General features: G+C 38.5%; 1 protein-coding gene across 1 annotated transcript in view; it reads left to right on the top strand.

Annotated features, from left to right (window-relative positions):
* The first annotated feature begins 446 nt into the window (after positions 1-446).
* The window catches only part of LOC119648526, a 150,789-nt gene continuing 132,470 nt past the window's right edge, over positions 447-18,765 (top strand). Inside the window, exon 1 of the mRNA XM_038050294.1 lies at positions 447-978. The gene's annotated coding sequence lies outside the window, so the exon portion shown is untranslated. The remainder of the gene's footprint in view (positions 979-18,765) is intronic.

Genomic DNA, 18,765 nt, shown 5'->3' with positions numbered 1-18,765 from the left:
AGATAAATGTTCCGTATCAAATAAATATATCTTAGTTGACGGGGATCATGCTTCACCTTCAACGCGGTAACCGTTCTCCAAGGCAGTCGCAGCGACGTTTAGGCCTATACAGGTGATTAATGACTAGACCCATAGCCAAGAAACTTCTGATAATGTGCACCATCTAATACTATCGGTAGCACTTCTTCCAGTATCGTATCTGAGTGCTGTAAACACCTTCCCGGTGCATGCTCACGTTGCGACGAGCTATTTCCGCTTTTCTGAAGAGAACGTACAAATTAGATTTATTTTCATTGTGAGCGATATAGATAATTCGCCATAGTTTCATTTTGTTTAAATTGCATGAAGGCTGTATGATCACTTCTTCAGCTGGACAGCGGCTGATGGGAGGCCCAAAGAAAGAAGGGGCTCAAATAAAATCAAAATGTTGCGGCTTTGCCACTCTATTTCGTTTCTTCTTGTTGTATCACCAACAGCATCTCTGGGTATCCCTACCGTCGTGGCTCCTATAGAAGCTGTAGAACGCTCATACGTAGCTTCAATATTCGTATCTGCATTTGCTGTGGTAACTGACTAGTGAACTTCCTGACACATTTCATGGATATTAGCGCGAATGTGTGATCCATGCATGCGGTATTCGATATTTGTTCGGCGGTTTTCCTCTGAGTTATTGTTCATCAACTGGGAAAAACACAAATTAACGATTTACTTGACGAAACACTACGCGTAACGACCATTTGTGCATTTGTTTAATGATCGTTGTAATTTTTGCTCGTGTTTTCCATATTGTTGCGGTGCTTTACAGTGCAATCGGGTCTCCTGTGTTGTTAGTAATGCATTAGCATCGAACGTGAAAGAAAGGTAAAAGTGTGAAAATCGATTGTGTAACCGCTGGGACTCTATCTCCAAGGCAACCTCATTTTACGTGGTCTAGCTTCGATCCACAGCATCGCACAGTTCTTTGCAGCACAGCTCACCGTAAGTCTTCATCTTTTCCTACGTTTAGAGACACTCTTCGATTTAAGGAAATGGTGCAAAGCAATTTTCAGTTACGTGATTGTTCCAAACTGAAGCAGCAACTCACATGATCATGTGATTGTCTGATTCTCTATGCAATCACCAACTGCTAGTATTTGCGAAATATATGATTCGCTTGAATGATGGGATGAATGCAGAAAACTCAATCTTATGCATGCAATTTTTTACGACCCTATCAAAATGTGTGTTGGGAGTGACGACATGGTCAGCAGTGAAATGGGGAGGATACTCCAAATTTCAATTTTCGCGTAGGCAACAGTACGGATATACTAATTACAGGTACACTATCATGTGCTAAAGGTTTCAGTTAACAAAAGTTTTGAGAAGAGGCAGTGGGTGAAAGATAGAGAGAAATTTGCCTTAATTCCCATGGATTCGTATTCATTCCATTGCACTTTGTGAAATCGGCTTTGTTGTTTTGAGTCAATAAACGAAAATAAGTTGTTGATATTAATTCTCGGAGAGTTAGTATGCTCGCTTTTGCATCCTCAGAAGATTCAACTCAGTCAGTTCAGTTATTTACTACATGTGCAAATTGGCAAAACCTACCCGCCGCAACTGGTTGAATAGAACGCCCTTGTTAGAAGTTTCGATTCCACAGTGTTAGAATGATTTCATTTCTTCGGCAAGAATAGTGACTAATGGAAGTTTTATTTATCGTTTTTCGAAGATTCCATACCTCATTTTAGCTACCAATATATAATTAATCTGTTTTCTGCGGGGTTAGAAATACTTAAGTGAGTTGTCGTTTGCTGTCCTGTTAGGATATGTCTCATCACAGGCTGCGCAATCAATCAGCTTTCTAAATTCAAATACAAAGAGCGAAAAACACTAAACTCTTCAGCCGTCAGATATTTGCTCGATGAAATCTCACAGTTTGTTGATTTGCTCGAACAAAAAAGAGGACTAGCCACCTCGTAATTATGCGGGTGAGTCGAATTAAATTTCACTACGACAATGCTCACCCGCAATGGGCAATACTTCTACATCCAGTATATTAATGATAATGTTTCTCCTACCAGAAAAGTGGCAGCTATACACAATTATTAACGTCTTTAGCACTAAAAAGATTCTTACAAATAACCCATGGAGAGATTTTTCCATTGCTCTTGGTCCGTGGGCCTTTTTGGGTTAAACTTTTTCTTAAAAAAGACGGTTTGGGGTTTCGTTGTTTCGACTGAGCTCAGGTTTGAGCAAAACGTTTTTCTTCCACTTATGATTAGCACCCATATCGTGTTTGCGAATGTATAAAAAGGAATGATCGATAGTTAGGAACCACTTTGGTGATACTGCTCCCAGTATGATTTCTTTAAAAAAAATTCTCATCATTGGTCAGATCTGACATGAAATGATTGTGAGCTCTACACATATCAATCCTTAAACAAAATAGAAAACAGTTATTGTTTACGGTCTAGCAGATTCATGGGAGTGTTGAAATGTTGAATGTTCAAGTCGATCGAAGTTTCCTGTAGTTTAGGCAGGCACACTATATACCATTACTTATCCAAAAGTACTCTAGCAGATAATGTTGTATCAACTGGTTTAACTATTATAGTTAGAATGACACTGGCATCATAAACATTATGAGTTAAAATATGTAATCAACTAATCTAAACTTTCAGCATAAAAGGACGACTAAAAAAAAAAATTTGGGCTCACTTAACTGCTACTTAATTTTCGAGTAACAAGTAAAATATCTATTAAATTCCTTCTGAAGTGAGGGTTAAGAATTCACTCCCTGCTTGTCGATAAAAAGTTACTAAACAGGATACAAAAAGGAAAAACAGTAGAAATTAATAGTTGCCTGCAACCTGCAAATTTTCAAATTTTTTCAAAGATACGTTTTCCTTGCCTAGGATAAGGATGGAATTTCCGGTAACGATCTTTGGCTATCGTATTAGGACAGGGGTTGGTTTTTGGAATGCACGTACGCACCTCAATAACAATATTCGAAGCCCTTAGAGAGCCCGCCTTCTGTAAGCCAGAGGTCCAGCGTTACATGCGGTGGGTTCAGTAAAATTAGATGGTGGGGTTTTAGACGCTTTAACGCTTTCTCCTTTTTCCGGTACTGTAATGTTTTACTCTGGAAAACCTAACAGAAGCAATCATCAATCTGGTGTGGGATTAGCATTTACAGCAACTGCAGGGCTGCAAGGGACTGCGAGATTCTGGTCCAGAATGAGAAATGTTTTAATAGTACAATGTATAGCAACAAAAACTTCGATATGGAGGGGAAGGAGGCTTTCTATGCGGAATTGAATGCAGTCCAGGAGATTCCTCCTAAAGGTGGCATTGTGGTCGTGTTGAGTAATCTGAATGCTAATAGGGACTCTGGCAACACATTCCTCAGACATGTAATCTGCAGCTTTCACCACCTCGTCAGTGGTAACGCAATATAGTGAGCAGCAGATTAGGAGTTGCCATCTAGACTACCAGGTAATAGTCCCTTGCCTTCCCTAACGTGTAGCGATCGCCGCTTTTCACAGGGTTGAAGAGCTTCGATCTGCCAGATAATGCTCTTTAAATGTGCGTTCAATGATTGCTTTAGCAGAGCAGCTTAATGAACAAACCTACTTAATCAGTATGAATAATAACTGTAGGAAGTATTATGGTCAGCATTGCGTTCGCAAGCTACTATTACCCTGATTCACATTCACAGCGGAGTCGACTGGTATTTGATATTCAGCACCGATATAAATCGCTCTGTCACTAGGGGGATTTGAACCGCTACCATTTAATATGACAGCACCAGCTTTAAGAAAAATATTTTTTTAAAATTTTTTCATCCCAGTTTTACAGAGTGTTAGCAGGATCCGGCAGAATTTGTTCTGCCTCTGTCTATTCATGAATACTTCGGATTTTCTCCGCTATAAGCGATGATTTTTGAGGTATGCATTGAATTTCCGAATAACTCGTAAAAATGGATTCTTGACTAGGTCCAGCAATATAAGATAGAAATGACTCTGGCAGCTCAGTTAATCACGTTAATCTTGCCATCTTACTGAGACTTCTAAGCGCAGCAACATAAGCACAATATATGCATTAGATCAATAACGACATTTCGATCGTCGTCTTTGTTGTATTATAATTGAATGTTGCTTAGTTAGAATGTTTTTCAATGTTGATCGAGCCTGTCGTGAGGGTTACGCTTCTCATCATATTTCTTGCTCTTCGGAAATTGCAGCAGTTGTGAAGTAGAAACCTATCTTGTAGGTTGTCAGACAGTGCATCTGATTTTTTTCTGATGCTGTAGCATATATATCAATTTTCATAACGACCGGTTGTATGTTTTCTGGCGCATTCTGCTTTTTAGAGGATCTACTAAATTAATTTTCACCAAATTTTAACCATATATTTCGCACATATACGGCCATCGTTGAAACATACAAACATATCAAAATTTAAATATCAGTTTCTGCGTTATGAAATACCCTATTTTGGTATTTTTGGATGAACATTTATAACGATACCCACTATTATGACAATTATGAAGCCATTCGTTTTTTGTCCCAGACAAGCTATTTCCACAAAATCAACAACGCCGCCAAGTCGTATATTGACAAAACACTCCTTTTTTCAAGGGAAGTTTCTGTTTCAGCTTTCCTGTTGTGCGTTATTATGAATATCATCAAGTATATAAAAAAATGTTTGACACTTTTAGTTCCTCACGCTCGCTGTAGAGTACGTTTTAATCGGTGTGATACATTCCCGACTGGCTGTAAGAGATACATGGAAAATTCAAAGTGGATTCTCTTCATGAGACTCGTAGGTAGACAATACACCTTTAAAAAGCAATTTTTAAGATTTTGTGTGAAACAAAAAATCGTTAGAGTCGATTCACTGTTTGTCTGTCCGTCGGTCATTCGCACTTTTCTTTGTCGTATGGGAACAATGAATACCGTGAACACAGTGAGTGACATAAATTCACGTGGCGTTTAAGGGGGTTTCCCCATACCTGAAAAGCTGGGATGTATCAAATATCAAAGGTGTCAATTAATAACTCCACATGTAGATTTTATTTGACATAAATTGCACAAAGCACCGAATAAAGAGTCAAAATGCGCAAAGAAGTTACGTGATGTGTATGAAGTTGATTATTATCAGTACAATATAGGCTTTCCAGATCAAATTATTTGCGCGAATGGTTCTGTAAAAAGTAGAGCGAACGAAATTGTCATGCACTGATTGTTCCTCACATAGGGAAACACAAAACCCTTTATACCTGGAACGTCTAACTTCTATTTCTCGACTTGCTATACTTTTATTGTTTTAGAGATATTTTTCTGAAAAGTTGGAAAAATCCTCTCTTTCATGGCAATTTTCTGCTAATAAAAAAGGGGGGAGTTGTGGAGTTTTATTGTCTATCGAAGAACCTAAACCTTTTTGGCTTATAAAAATCAAATGTGTGGATTAAAATCTTATCGTATAAAACTTGGTTTTGTGTAAAACAAAACCCTATTAAAATCGGTTTATTGTCTGTCTGCCCGTCACGCATTTTCCTCGGAGACCTTTGTAGCGATTGACACAAAATTTGGAGGAAAGGTGGGAACTGTAAACATTCGCGCATACAGAGAGTAACATAATGTAGAATTTAAGGGGGGCCATACATGCAAAAGGGGGTGTATATTTTTTTCTATAGTCGTATGGGATATCAAATGAAAAGTCTCGGTTAGTACTTTCGGAAGCAGGTCGTAGTTTGGACATTTGTTGGAAAGGTGGGGAGTGCGAGGGGTTGAAAATGATCATTTCTTTAACGGACCCATTCTCAGAAACTACCCAGCCTAAAAATTTGGAAAAAATTAAGAGGCTTGCACTATGTGGTGCCTAGGCTCTGAAATACTTTCCATACCCCTATCCTATATATCCTAAAATCATGAAACTTTGCAGAAATGTATGATATAATAAGGTGCATGATCCTACCTTGGTGGAAATCCCTCTATCATCAACAAAGTTGTAATAGGTCAGAGTAGTCGCTTCTTTGCAACTTCAAGACTTTGAATGTCATTATCACTTCAAATTGGAGATTTTGACATAATACATGCATATATTACGTGCTACGTACTAATTGGACAAATGCACACTCAAATGTCATACAAGAAATACCTAAAACCTTTTATACCTGACGCATTCAGCTTCCGGTTTCCCGACTTGCTTTTAATTCTGATCGGTTATTTCTGGTGAATATAGCGGGTTTTCACTCTCTATCAACGGCATCCTACCGATTAACGAGCCGCGACGGATAGATAGCTGAAATATTTCGAGAAATGGAACAAATTGCTAGTCCTCTTCTTCCCCAAATACTGTCGACATTTATGGTAACCCCACTTGTCAGCGCCGTTGAGGTAGAGGAAACAATGCAACAAATGAAATCGGGGAAAGTACCTGACATCTGGAAAGCGACGAGCTGAGGCTAACACTGTGACTCAGTGAGTTCTTCAATAGAGTTATTGTGGAGGGTAAAGCACTATCTGACGCAAGAAAGCACCACAACAACAGTATGAAAAAGAAAGATAGTCCAAGAGAATATTCAAATTACAGTCCGATCCGGTTGCTGTCCCATACCAGATTTCTGAACGTATTCTTGACAACCGTATTCGCGAAATCGTTGAAATTACCGTGAATAAAACTGGATTTGTTAAGAATTGCTGACGCAATACACGCTGCGCGTTTACCCATGAAGAAGCACCATGAGCAGTATTGCCCTCTTTACATTGCGTTTCTGAATGTAGAGAAAGCGTTTGACCACGTGCCACACGAACTTATCTGGTATGCTCTACGACAACACTTAGTGCCAGAAGAACGTGTGCTTGGTTAAATTGTTTTACCACGACCCGAAAAGTAAAGTTCGATGTGTGGCGGGTGTATCAAAACCGCTTCGTGCCTCTGTTGGTGCTCATCCAGAAAGCGCTCTCTCACCACTACTTTTTGTTCTTGTTATGGGCACTGTCACACCGGACATTAACGTCCAGCACCCCAAACACTGCTTTATATTTATGGTTAGGTTTTCTCTCCAACATATTGTCCGTTAAACTAGTGACGTGACACGTTTAGATCACATCCGAAATGAGGAGATCGGCGACCGATGTTAGGAAAAATAGTGGGAGCATGTAATTCCCGCTAACGGGAATTCACTTGCACAATTTGTACAAACATCGAAGTCGATGGTGAACGACCAAAAGGCAGACGAAATTGCTTGATACGTTGGATGGTGATTCGAAAACCTCGGAACTATATTCAAATCAAACCTTTGATAGAACGAGATAGTGCAACTGATGGCGACGAGCCAATCCCGCTTCTGAGCGTGAGAAAGGCTGAGGAAAAAGAAGACCTAGATATTAAATAAGATGGTGCGACACACTCTAAGTTTACATCCGTTGGTACCTACCAACGGATAACGGCTACTACATAACATAATTTGGATATTTACATAAATCAGTCTCTAAGATAAGCTATCGATAGCGTGACTTCATTCAGGCCCTTTAACACAAGACGGTAAGAGTGATTTAATACCGGACAATCTACCACTTTTGAAGCTATGATAGTTGAAATAAAAATTTGAAATCGGTTTCTTTTAGTTTGATAATATAAATGGTTAGCTTGACAATCCAATTAGATCAGAGCCTTGAAGTGTGTTAGAGCATCTTATTCAGAACCATAACGGTATGCTACAATACACTGTAAGAGCCATGTTGTCAGCCCTGCGTTCACCGGGATTCTTACACTGATTTGTCTCAGGTACTCATTCACTGCTGAGTCTGCTGGTGTCCGACATCCAGTTACAATTCTAATCCCTCTGCTATCAATGATATTCAAGCCGCGATTTTCTGCTACGATAGCCTAGCGCTCTAACCATTGAGCCACCCGGAGAGCCTTCCTTTTGCTTTACTAATATTTTATCCTTTTACAAACATGCATGTTTTCTTTCTGACAAGCCCAAGTACTGACGAAGGCGAGAGGGAATATACATATCGGCCAATAAATAACGGATCAGTAAGGCAAAAAACGGTCTCGATTTTTTGTTTTCTTTAACATTGTAAATGAGGAGACTATTCAAAACAGCCGAACAGGCAACCAACCGAAAACGTCAGTACTAGAATGGTCCAAGTGGAATTGTTTTCCGCTTTGTTCTGATTTTTAATTATGGAAAATTTTGGAAGAGACTTGATAAAACGGGTTGATATTAGTTAAAATAACAAAAAAAAAAAACAAATCCGTATGTTTTTGCTTCACTACAGTCTTTTCAGGTTTTGGGTGTCTATCGACTCAGACGTGTCACGTCTGTCTATATGCCTGTCGGTGACAGCCTATTTACTTCAAAACGGCTGAACTAATTGTCACGAAAATTGGTGGGAACACGTCGTCTGAGTGTCCCTTTACATGCAATGGCGCTATTTGATAATGAATTTGAAGGGGAGTTCTCCATACATGCGAAGGGGGGGGGGTGTAAAACTCATCACAACATCAGTTGTGGAAGTCCACTTCATCCAGGTTGCGTTAATGCGTGAAGGAATTTCATAACGCAGTTCTCCGTTAGCTGATAGCATTCACCCGAGATATTTAAATCGTTCAGTTCTGGGCAGGTCATGATATGTATAAAGTCAACTTATACGAACGGCGAGGTCCATGGAGACACTTTCACTTTTCTTTTTTAGCTGTTTTTAGTCATTTGGATATCAGAATCAATTACTGGAGCCGGGTATGCGTGGGGATATGTATGCTAATTAAATTTGCGAATAGGGTTTAATAAGATAGACGCGTCTGAAGCGCCGAGCTTCGGTATTCCGACTTGTTTTTTTCTGGACACTGAAATATGCATATCTGCAAAGAAATAAAAGACTATATTAAAGCAAAACAAAACGGTTCCAAATCTTTTACTTTAACTATAATAGCTTTACTGAAATGCTTTAGATAACTTTTGTTAATGGTGTGATGTTATTTTTTGGAGTACTTCTCTTTGTTATCCAGGGGCAGTGGAAGCTAGTTCCGATGAGTTATGTCTGTGCGATTAGTTGTGGTCCCAATTTAAACCATAGAGACGGACATACTATTATTCGCCATAAAAACCAAAATACTGGACTGGTACTATCCATTCAGTAACGGATTTGGCTCCCTTACAATGCTAAATATTTAAATGGAAACAAAACACAACTGCGAACCTTTCTACAAAAAATATGAATGATTTCTTGTTCGATGTCCAAAGTTCCAGTACGTACAATCCCCAATGTAACAAAGCTAAATAGAGTGTCAATGTTATTACAGCTCCTAGCCTTGGTCCAACGCAAGAATCTTGATGCTGGACAGTCGAGTTTTATATACGCAACACTGTCCCGGAGCTACTGTACAGGAAACGGAGAGTGGCTGCAACTATACCCAAACCGACTATACCATATCATACCATAAAAATAGCTAGCCATATCGAACAATTCACCACAATAAATACAAATCAGGAGATGTAGAAGAATAATGATGAGATAGGTGGTTTCTGCACAATGGCAGCCATTGATGGATTTAAAATGAACTCTGGCTCGGAGCAAGGATTCATTTGGAATCTCGAAAATTCTGCGAGCTGTCAGGTCGAGCTGCTTGTAATCTAGGAAGCTTAGTAAATGCAGATTCAACGTATTAACCTTAATGAAATATTAGATAGTTTAAACAGAATAGACAGACATACAAACTGCCTTCATCCAGATCGAGCAGGCGGCGCGAGATCTTGGGCTGCACATCAATGAAGGCAAGACAAAATATATGGTGGCAACGTCGGCACCGAAGACGAATCAACCAACAACATCAAACCGTACTGGTCAAACATGAAAAATGAGGATAGGAGAATACAACTCTGAGACCGTTGACAGCCAACAGAGCCTATTTCAGCTTACAAAGACTGTTCCGCTCGAAACGTCTCACCATAGGGTCAAAGCTCTTACTGTACATGGCTATGATCTTGCCAATCCTCATGTATTCCTCGGAAACTTGGCTTCTTAGCAAGAAAAATTGCGAACTCTCATGAGGATGGACGATTCCGTAGCCTACACAATGACCGCCCGGTTGTGGATAAAATCCGGCTCAATAGGTTACGGTGGGCGGGTCACTTAGTCCGTATGGATGAGGATGATCCCACCCGGAAAGTTTATAAGGGCAATATCTATGGTAGAAAAAGAAGACGAGGCAGACCCTGCTTGAGATGGAGCGATGGCGTAGGACAGGACGCCAGACAGCTTTTAGGGATATCGAATTGGTGGACCTCGGCGGAAAACCGGGATGTCTGGAGTTCCTTATTAAGGCAGGCCCAGACCGGATACCGGTTGTTGCGCCGTTGATGATGATGAACAGAATATTAGCGTCCGCTTCTATATGTTCTGAGCCAGCATCGCGATGTCGCGTTGGTCAGACACTTTCTAAAACAATTCATTGAGTTATAATATTTAGGTAGAACAAAGTTTGAAATCTGCACAAGGTAAAGCCAGACCAAATGTCGTAGTGTTCGGTGTTCACTCATTAATGAAGTATAGGCGCACTCACACAGTCAGATGGTGCATCAGTTTCACTATCGTCACATTTAAACGCGGCTCAAATCGTAAGCTCACAACAACGAGCACAAACACAAGACGAACAAAAACAACCATGACGGCTGGGATCTGAACACAGAGCAGTAACCATCGCGTCAATAGTAAAAGTAAAATTTTAACATATTTGGTTCCTGCCCAAAAAGAAATGAAACGAACCCTAGGAGAACCAATAAGTTTGTGAACTCGAAAAGTTCAACTGTACCAGCCGCGAAAGCTTCACCAACAAGTCAGCAGAATAAACCCTTATACACCTCGACACTCATGTTGCAGAGGCAAAGAGGGAAATCTGATTTCCGACAGCATGAGCATATTGGAATATTGGGTTGAGTACTTTGATGAAATGTTCAACACCCAAAATCGGCTAGCTGGAGGTCCCGCTAACTGGAGATGACGGACAAATACTGCCACCACCAAGCATAGAAGAAAGAGTTCGTGCAATTTACACCTTAAAAATCATAAACCGCTAGGAGGGGATGGAATTACAGCCGAACTGGTTAAATATGGAAGCGACCAATTTATACTCAAGGTGTGGGACAGCGAATCAATGTTTGATGACTCTTACTACCAGAAAATCATTGGCCATACCATAGAGGCTTCACTCCAGATTTTCTCTGTGCGGCAGTCGATGGAAGAACGGTTAGAATATGGCAATCCGTTGCATTATCTTTTCATCAATTCCACCTAAAACTGTACAGGGCCATGAGACACTTTGGTATCCCGGCGAAACTGGTAACACCGACTGGTCTGGACCTGAAAAATTTAAGAGACTAACATCAACAGCGGTCTAAGGCAAGGAAATGGTCGGTAGTGCACCTTTTTCAACCTGGCCCTTAAAAAAGTGGCCCGCCCGTTCATGCGAGTGGCATCGTCCTCTTTAAATCCACCCAACTACTGGCCTATGCTGACGATATCAACTTCATCGGAAGAACAAAGTCACGATATTCAATTTACCCTTCATTCAAATCGAGCATGCGGCACCAGATCTTGGGTTGCACATTAATGAAGGCAAGACGAAATATATGGGGGCAACGTCATCACCAAAAACGAAAGAGACGACAATATCAAATAGCACTGGTCAAGTCAGAACAATAAAGATAGGAGACTTCAATTTTGAAACCGTTGATAATTTTCCCTATCTAGGGCCGAAAATGACAATCGATAACAGTTACGAATTTTTGGTGCTCAACATGGAAATGGACGATTCCGTAGCTTATATAATGACGAAATCTATGACCATGACTGTCTGGTCGTAGAAAAACCCGGCTCCATAGGTTGGTGATGATGACCTCACGACGCGCGTTGGCGCAATTATGGGGAAAGAAGAAATCTATTGCACATTTCATTTGCAAATGACTGGCTTTAGTAAGAGCTTAAAAATGGACACTCGGGAAAACAGGACAATCTTAACAATGCCTATAAAAAAAACTTCAGAACTTTAAGCTTGTTTGAAAGTTAAAGATAAGGAATTATTTTTTGATTTTAAAATGGAGGAACAGGATTAAATGGCCTTTCGTAAATTTTTTTATTGTACGGCAATTTTGATGAATGCTTCATTGCTAAATAATTTTTCCGACAAGAAGTGATCGAAATGTTTAAAAACCTGGATGAATATGGTATGGCAGATGAAACACAGTCCCATGCCATGATTTTTTGACCGTTATTCTGGATATATGAAGCTGCACTTTGTCATAAAACAGTCTGTATCTTTTCGCCGATTAGGGGTTCGGCGCATGTTTTCCAAGCGAGACTACGTCAGCAGCAGGTGGAGAAGCAGGAGTCCATCATGGCAAGGTGCTCGATGAGTACAATGATGTATAGTAAGTGAATTGTTCATTAATTTTCACTAAAAATTCTTAGTAAAAGGAAAAACAGCTTTGTCTTTATTTATAGAATGAAGAAACAAATGTGTAAAATAGCACTATTGAAAAATGTTATGCCCTTCCTCCACACTAGCCCGGCAAAACTCTGCTAATTAAGGGGCATCCTAAAATAGAATGTCCTGAGAATGCCAATGCAGGAGGGAACTTCCAAGACCATGCCTCCCCATATGCTATCTGTTGTAGATTTCCTTTTTCAATCGCGGCACTCGAATCGGGAGCTTTCCGATGCGCGGTCGAGTCATTATCTTTCTAAGGTAGCGATTCGATGTCTGTCTGTCACACCATATTTATTCGGAAAAGGCTGAACGGATTGTTACGAGATTTGATGAGAACCTGTGTTTTGCAAGTGGCACCATTTTGTGTTGAGTTTAAGTCGGGGGCTTCCCATACATGCAAAAGCGGGTGCACAATTTTTTTTACGGAACATGGTTGTGTGGTAAAATTGAAGGGCTGGATTAGTTCTTTTTGAAATTGGTCCGATATTTGATATCGTGTGAAAGGTTGTGGAGTGAGGGCTCAGTGTGTGACCACGAAGAAGTGTAACAGGTCTCGTTCTCAGAACCTATCTTACCGAAAAAGCTGAAACAAATCATAGTAGTGTATCTAAACGAAATCTCGGCCTCAAAATACATCCGGTTCCGATATCTGCGCTAATAAAGTTAAAAATAGTATATTCCTATATTTTCGATATGTACGCGGAAACCCCCCTTAAGTTCACGCTAGAAGTGGTAGTAATATAAGAAATTGCAAAGTTTGAATTCATGTATTATTAATAAAGTTTTAGAAGGTGAAATATGTACATTTTATCTTAATTTCGTGCATTCTAAAACGTGTATGACGTCATCATAACATATCAATTCGCCAATACCACACCAATATCGATTACTCGAGACAGAGAGAAATGTATATATTTAGATGTACGTAGATATATCCTAATAAAGCTTTGGGGTAATGCCTAATTCAGATAGATATATTTGTACATTAAACCAGTGGTATGGTAATATACGTACTGTATATGTCATATGTATGATTTTGTGGACGAAGTAAATTGGAAATATGTGTACGTTTCTAAGATAGCTCTCGCTTCTTGGTCGTCTTCGGCCACTTAGAATGGTCATCTGACCATCGCCGTTCACATTTCACCTTCTTAGTCGATGCTTCACCAATAAATTTTTGTACAGTTTTAAATACTAAAGTTTCCATCAGCGCACGGCTTCAGTCGCCTGCTTTGGTCTACAAATCAATATTGAAAGGAAGTTGAGATGCCTTATCATGGTCCTTAATGTTTAACGAGATTTCCCTTTAAAAACGGCTACTTCTACAATTTCTCTCTCTATTAACACATATTTCAATATCGCATCTTTCACTCTCTAAATTAATTAATTTTACCTTGAAAAAAATGGAATCTGCACTCAGCCTGTAACAACTAGGTTGTCTGGGATCCGGTTTACTTGCACAGGCAATTTGTAAAAAATGATTTTGTAGCTGCTTCTTTATTACTTTTCAATACTAACTTTCAAAACATAATAAGTTGAAATTCGTTTTTTGTTAAAATTTACAGAGAAAACAAACTATGCCATTGTCAACATTCTAGTGAAACTTCGTTTTAACTTTCCCCTTAAAATATATATATGTATGTTAATTCTACATCGTTAATCATACAATGCGAAGACAATTACAAAAATCCAGGAAAAAGAGATTAGTTTGAAAAAATATAAATGGCTTGCCTGGCTAGATCTTATTTATTCTATTCAAATAACATAATTGAAATTTATAACGTAATGGAATTTATTCAAATAGGTTAACTACATCATCAGTAATCAGTAAAATTTATAGTGAATTAATTCGAAATCCTTTTCCGGTCAACCTGGGAATGCTGGAAACACATCAGCTTTCGAATACATTCCAATGAAAGGTAAATTACTTGGCGAATTATCAATCAATTATTTGGACAGTCAAAGTACCTTAATAAACATGTTTCTTTTGAATTACGCTGATGATCATTGGCAACCACTTGAACTCAACAGTTTTTGCCAATACTTACGAAGATGTTCTACCGGTTTCAGAAAATTGCTATTGTGTTTAGCTTATGTAAATCTCAAATTGACTTCCATCAATGATGATATCGCTTCTTACATTCAACGTCAAAGTTGAAAGTGAAAAAAGGTGAATTGAATTTCATCGCAATTTGTTTGAAATTTGATGTTTCCTCTAAGTTAATGGAATCTTCATCTTTTTTTAACATATTTCTATATTTTTTATATTTCTACTAAATAGATGTGAATACATTATTAGGATTCCAATATAACAAAAAACGTGTTTAAAAAATGCATTATATACGCTCTTCTTTTCTATTGCGCAAATATCATGAACGAAACCATCCCAAAACGTAGAGTCTCATTTAACCTTGTTTCCTACAGAAATGAGCTTGCACTTAGTATGAACAAAGTATTACTGTGATTACCCTTAACACAGCGAGCAATTGTATGAATTCAGAGTAAAATATCATAGCAGAATGGCTTTATATGTTTTTGTCGACGAGGCTGCGATTAAATTAGTTACCATTATTACAACAAAGGTCAGAGTCCATCTACACCTAAGTATTTCACGCTAATATACAGCTGGATACAAACTGCACTATGTATAGCTAATTAGTTATGAATAAATTCTCTGTTTTCTACTCTAGATCCACAAGTACATTTATATCTACAGCTCTATTGTTACGCCACTCTGGTATCAAATTCGACACGCTTCACTAATGAAACTCATCCATTTTCCACCATTTGCAATATGTAGTCATAAGACCGGTCAAATGCGTAGAAATTTGGTCATGGGCTTTTGATTTACTAGAAAACGAAAGAGCCATAAAAATTTGCAATTTTAGCCATTTGGTTTGTAATCAGATTGCCGTAAAATATGAGAAATATTTGCAAACCTGATGAAGAGCAAGTGTGAATAATATAATTACAGCTGATTACGACGCTCGGGCGTATTGTCATTATGTGTTAATGCCTTTCTAAGCTTATCGCAATGCAGAATTTTACCATTGTGTTGGTTTCAGATTGCAAAAAAACTTCACACTCTGCTAATCATTGTTATATATATTCAAAAATTGCAAATTAGTTTTAAAATGTAAAAGTAATTCATAAAACATTTCCACATAAAAAAGAATAAATTCGGGTTACTGGCTTAAGTCTTTTGTTTTGCGACCATTAAAAACTCGATTAGCATTTAGCATTTATTTATTATAAAAGAAGGAGTTAAAATGGTTATAAACATATTCAAAAAACGCGAATAGTTAATCAAACTTTGGAGTGGACCTTTTTATCGGTTGAATTTCGCGAATCGATGAATAATTTAGATTAGTGGATGATAGATGTGCTTTCTGCTTTCGGTAGCAACAACTCCTGATTAGAGAAAATTGAACATCATTCATTATTTATAAATTATTGTTATATGATTGTTTGCTTTTCTTGTTAGTATACATAATATGTTTGTTTTATACATTGTTATATTTCTAACCTACTCAATGAAATGTTTTATCCAAAACTACTAAACTTTGAACTCGAGTTTGAGGTAGTAATTTGTAGGAATACACATTTGGGATCTTCAATTTTACAGTGGAATGACTCAACGTCATAAGTCGTCATAAGTACATTGTGTCACCTCGTTCAAATGCGAATGTTTGACCAATGATCTAGATTAAATCTGATTCGCACTTGTTAAGGTATATTTTTCTACAGGGGCTTCTCCAGAGTTGTTTTGTAAGCGACATTGGGCTCGACAATAATTCTATTTGGCTGATGGTTGCTCAATCCACCCCTTAAAGATGATCAATACTTTCTCAGATCTTAGCAAAGGTCCATGTTTTGCATTCAAATCGCAACTTATTTCGTTGGAGATTCTTTAGAAATATGAGTGATTCTTTTGCGGATTAGAAAGATTGTAATTTGATATGGTCTTTTGCATATTTAGGTGGACTAAGAGGCCAGCGTTGCTTTGTGTTTACCGATGATTACGTATGCAATGTTCAAGTGCAAGCTTGAATAATGATTGCGCAGAACATCGCTGAATCTCGGGTTAAATGTATGGAATACATTACAAGCTTTATCTACCTTGGAGCATTAGTCACCACTACTCGTATTCTAATCAGTTGGATTAATTTCCCTAGAATTAAAAATGGTAAGTCGGGTTACTTGATTTACCACATTTGGGACAAAGTTGTGAATGTTTAAACTTAGTAAGTATCTATGTATATCTCTAAAATATATACGCCTAGCCACGGTTAGTCGCTGCTTTCTGCAAGCCTAGATCAACGTTCTTCTTAGTATTCACTAGTTGTTTGTAGATTAGATCGATAACACTTTCAGGTCATTTGGGCAACATATTTTTTTGTTCTTTCATAAAGTTATTTAGAGTTCTGATATCATTCGATACTATCCCCTTTCTTTGTTAATTTTGACTTAATATGCCTGAGTTCACTCCTCCCAGCACTGTATAGTTGATATTTAATTTATAAACAAAAATTGTGGAAACCGGATGTTAAATTATATAAGCAGAGGTTAGGAACCATTTCGAAGCATTAATAGAAGTACTTATTGCTTTTCATCAATTCATCGTCTCAACTAAAATTCTCACAGTTTCTGTTGGGCAAAGTGGGATTTAAATTTATGAGCTCTGAATTTTTCATTAATGTTGAGTACTGTTTGAAATATTAGGCACGATTGAATTATTAACAAGATTTCGATTTCTCTCTCTCTCTCACCGGACGCTGTTCATAGTTATTTCCAAATCATTGAAGTGAGGTCAAATGGGAATTCGAAATGAAAGTCGGTATCACAGTATATTTGCGGAGTTAGATCAGCGGGATCCGAAAGGAAAAATTGCCCACTCTTTGTGGATCCACTTTTTGAGATTTATTTCAATTGCTCGGGAATTATTTTGGCGTAAATTTGGCGACAAAATACTTCTACATTTACTTCTACCACTCACAAAAATAATATAACACCTACTCTCTCCTTTCACTCCTAGGAAACCGCAACAACCAAAATCCGGTGTAGGCTTGCTTTAATAAGGAACTCCAGGCATCCCCAGCTTGCGCTGAGCCCTCTAACGTCCTCGCCTTCGCCATTGCTTCACCCCAGCGACCACAGTTAATGCTTTTATGGACTTTCCGCCCACTGCAACCTGTTGAGCCGAATTTTATCCACAACCAGACGGTCGTGGTATCGCTCATAAATTTTATCGTTATATAAACTACGAAGTGGGTTATCCTCCTATAATAATAATAATAATCGTTGGCGCAACAATCCATATTGGATCAGGGCCTTGAAGTGTGTTAGAGCACTTCATTCAAGACCGTAACGGTAGACTACAGAACACTGTAGGAGGCAATGTGGTCAGCATTGCGCTCGCCCGAGATTATTACCCTTATTTGACTCAAGTAGCTGAGTCGACTGGTATCTGACATCCATGAATGAAGTTCTCTAACACACTTTAAGGCCCTAATATAATATATCTAATAGATGGTACTCAGCAATTGTAATTGCTGCATTGATTGATATCCCCTGTTTCATATATGGGATGGATAATGCTTCGTATCGCATATGGGGGCAGACCCTTTCCTTGCCCGTTCTCATCGCTGTTGCTTTCTACTTCTTGATTTCTACCTTTCGGCACTTCTCAATTGTGATCTCGGAAAACTGTCTTTTTAATCGAGATGAGTGATATGATAACGAGTGCTGCGTCGTCCAATTCAATACATGCTTGAAATGACCGCTGCGTGAAGTAAGATAGGGTAAACTACCCCTTTTGTAATGAACCTATAAGTACTGGTACTGTTTGCTTTGTGCTCCTTAAAAATACTAACTGTACAACCGGTTTGGGAGTGATTTAATCAAATTCAGCTTTAATGGTAGCGTAGCTTCTCTTACAACGTTTTGAGATGAAGGCCTTTTCTATTCTTTTCCCTGATTGTTAATCTAACAATCTTTAGCCACTTTACAGCCCTGATTATTTAATATAAATATAATAATAATATCCACATGATGCTGTGATTTGCGAGAATATGATACCGTCAGGGTAACTTGCACCACACTATCATAAACAGAATGTAAAAGAAAAATGTCTATATGTATATATGCACATATATCGTTGGAAACATCCCTCATCTCAGGCGAACAACGCCATGTTAATGAGTATGGATCTTACACCACTAATACACAAAGTGACATCGAGCTCCGCTCCACCATCGGCAGAAAATCGCTTCTCAGATCTATAAA

The sequence above is a fragment of the Hermetia illucens genome, chromosome 2 (assembly GCF_905115235.1).
Source record: "Hermetia illucens chromosome 2, iHerIll2.2.curated.20191125, whole genome shotgun sequence".
NCBI classification, from domain to species: Eukaryota; Metazoa; Arthropoda; class Insecta; order Diptera; family Stratiomyidae; genus Hermetia; species Hermetia illucens.
The sequence above is the reverse complement of the archived record's forward strand: the minus strand, read 5'-3'. Positions and strand labels throughout refer to the sequence as shown.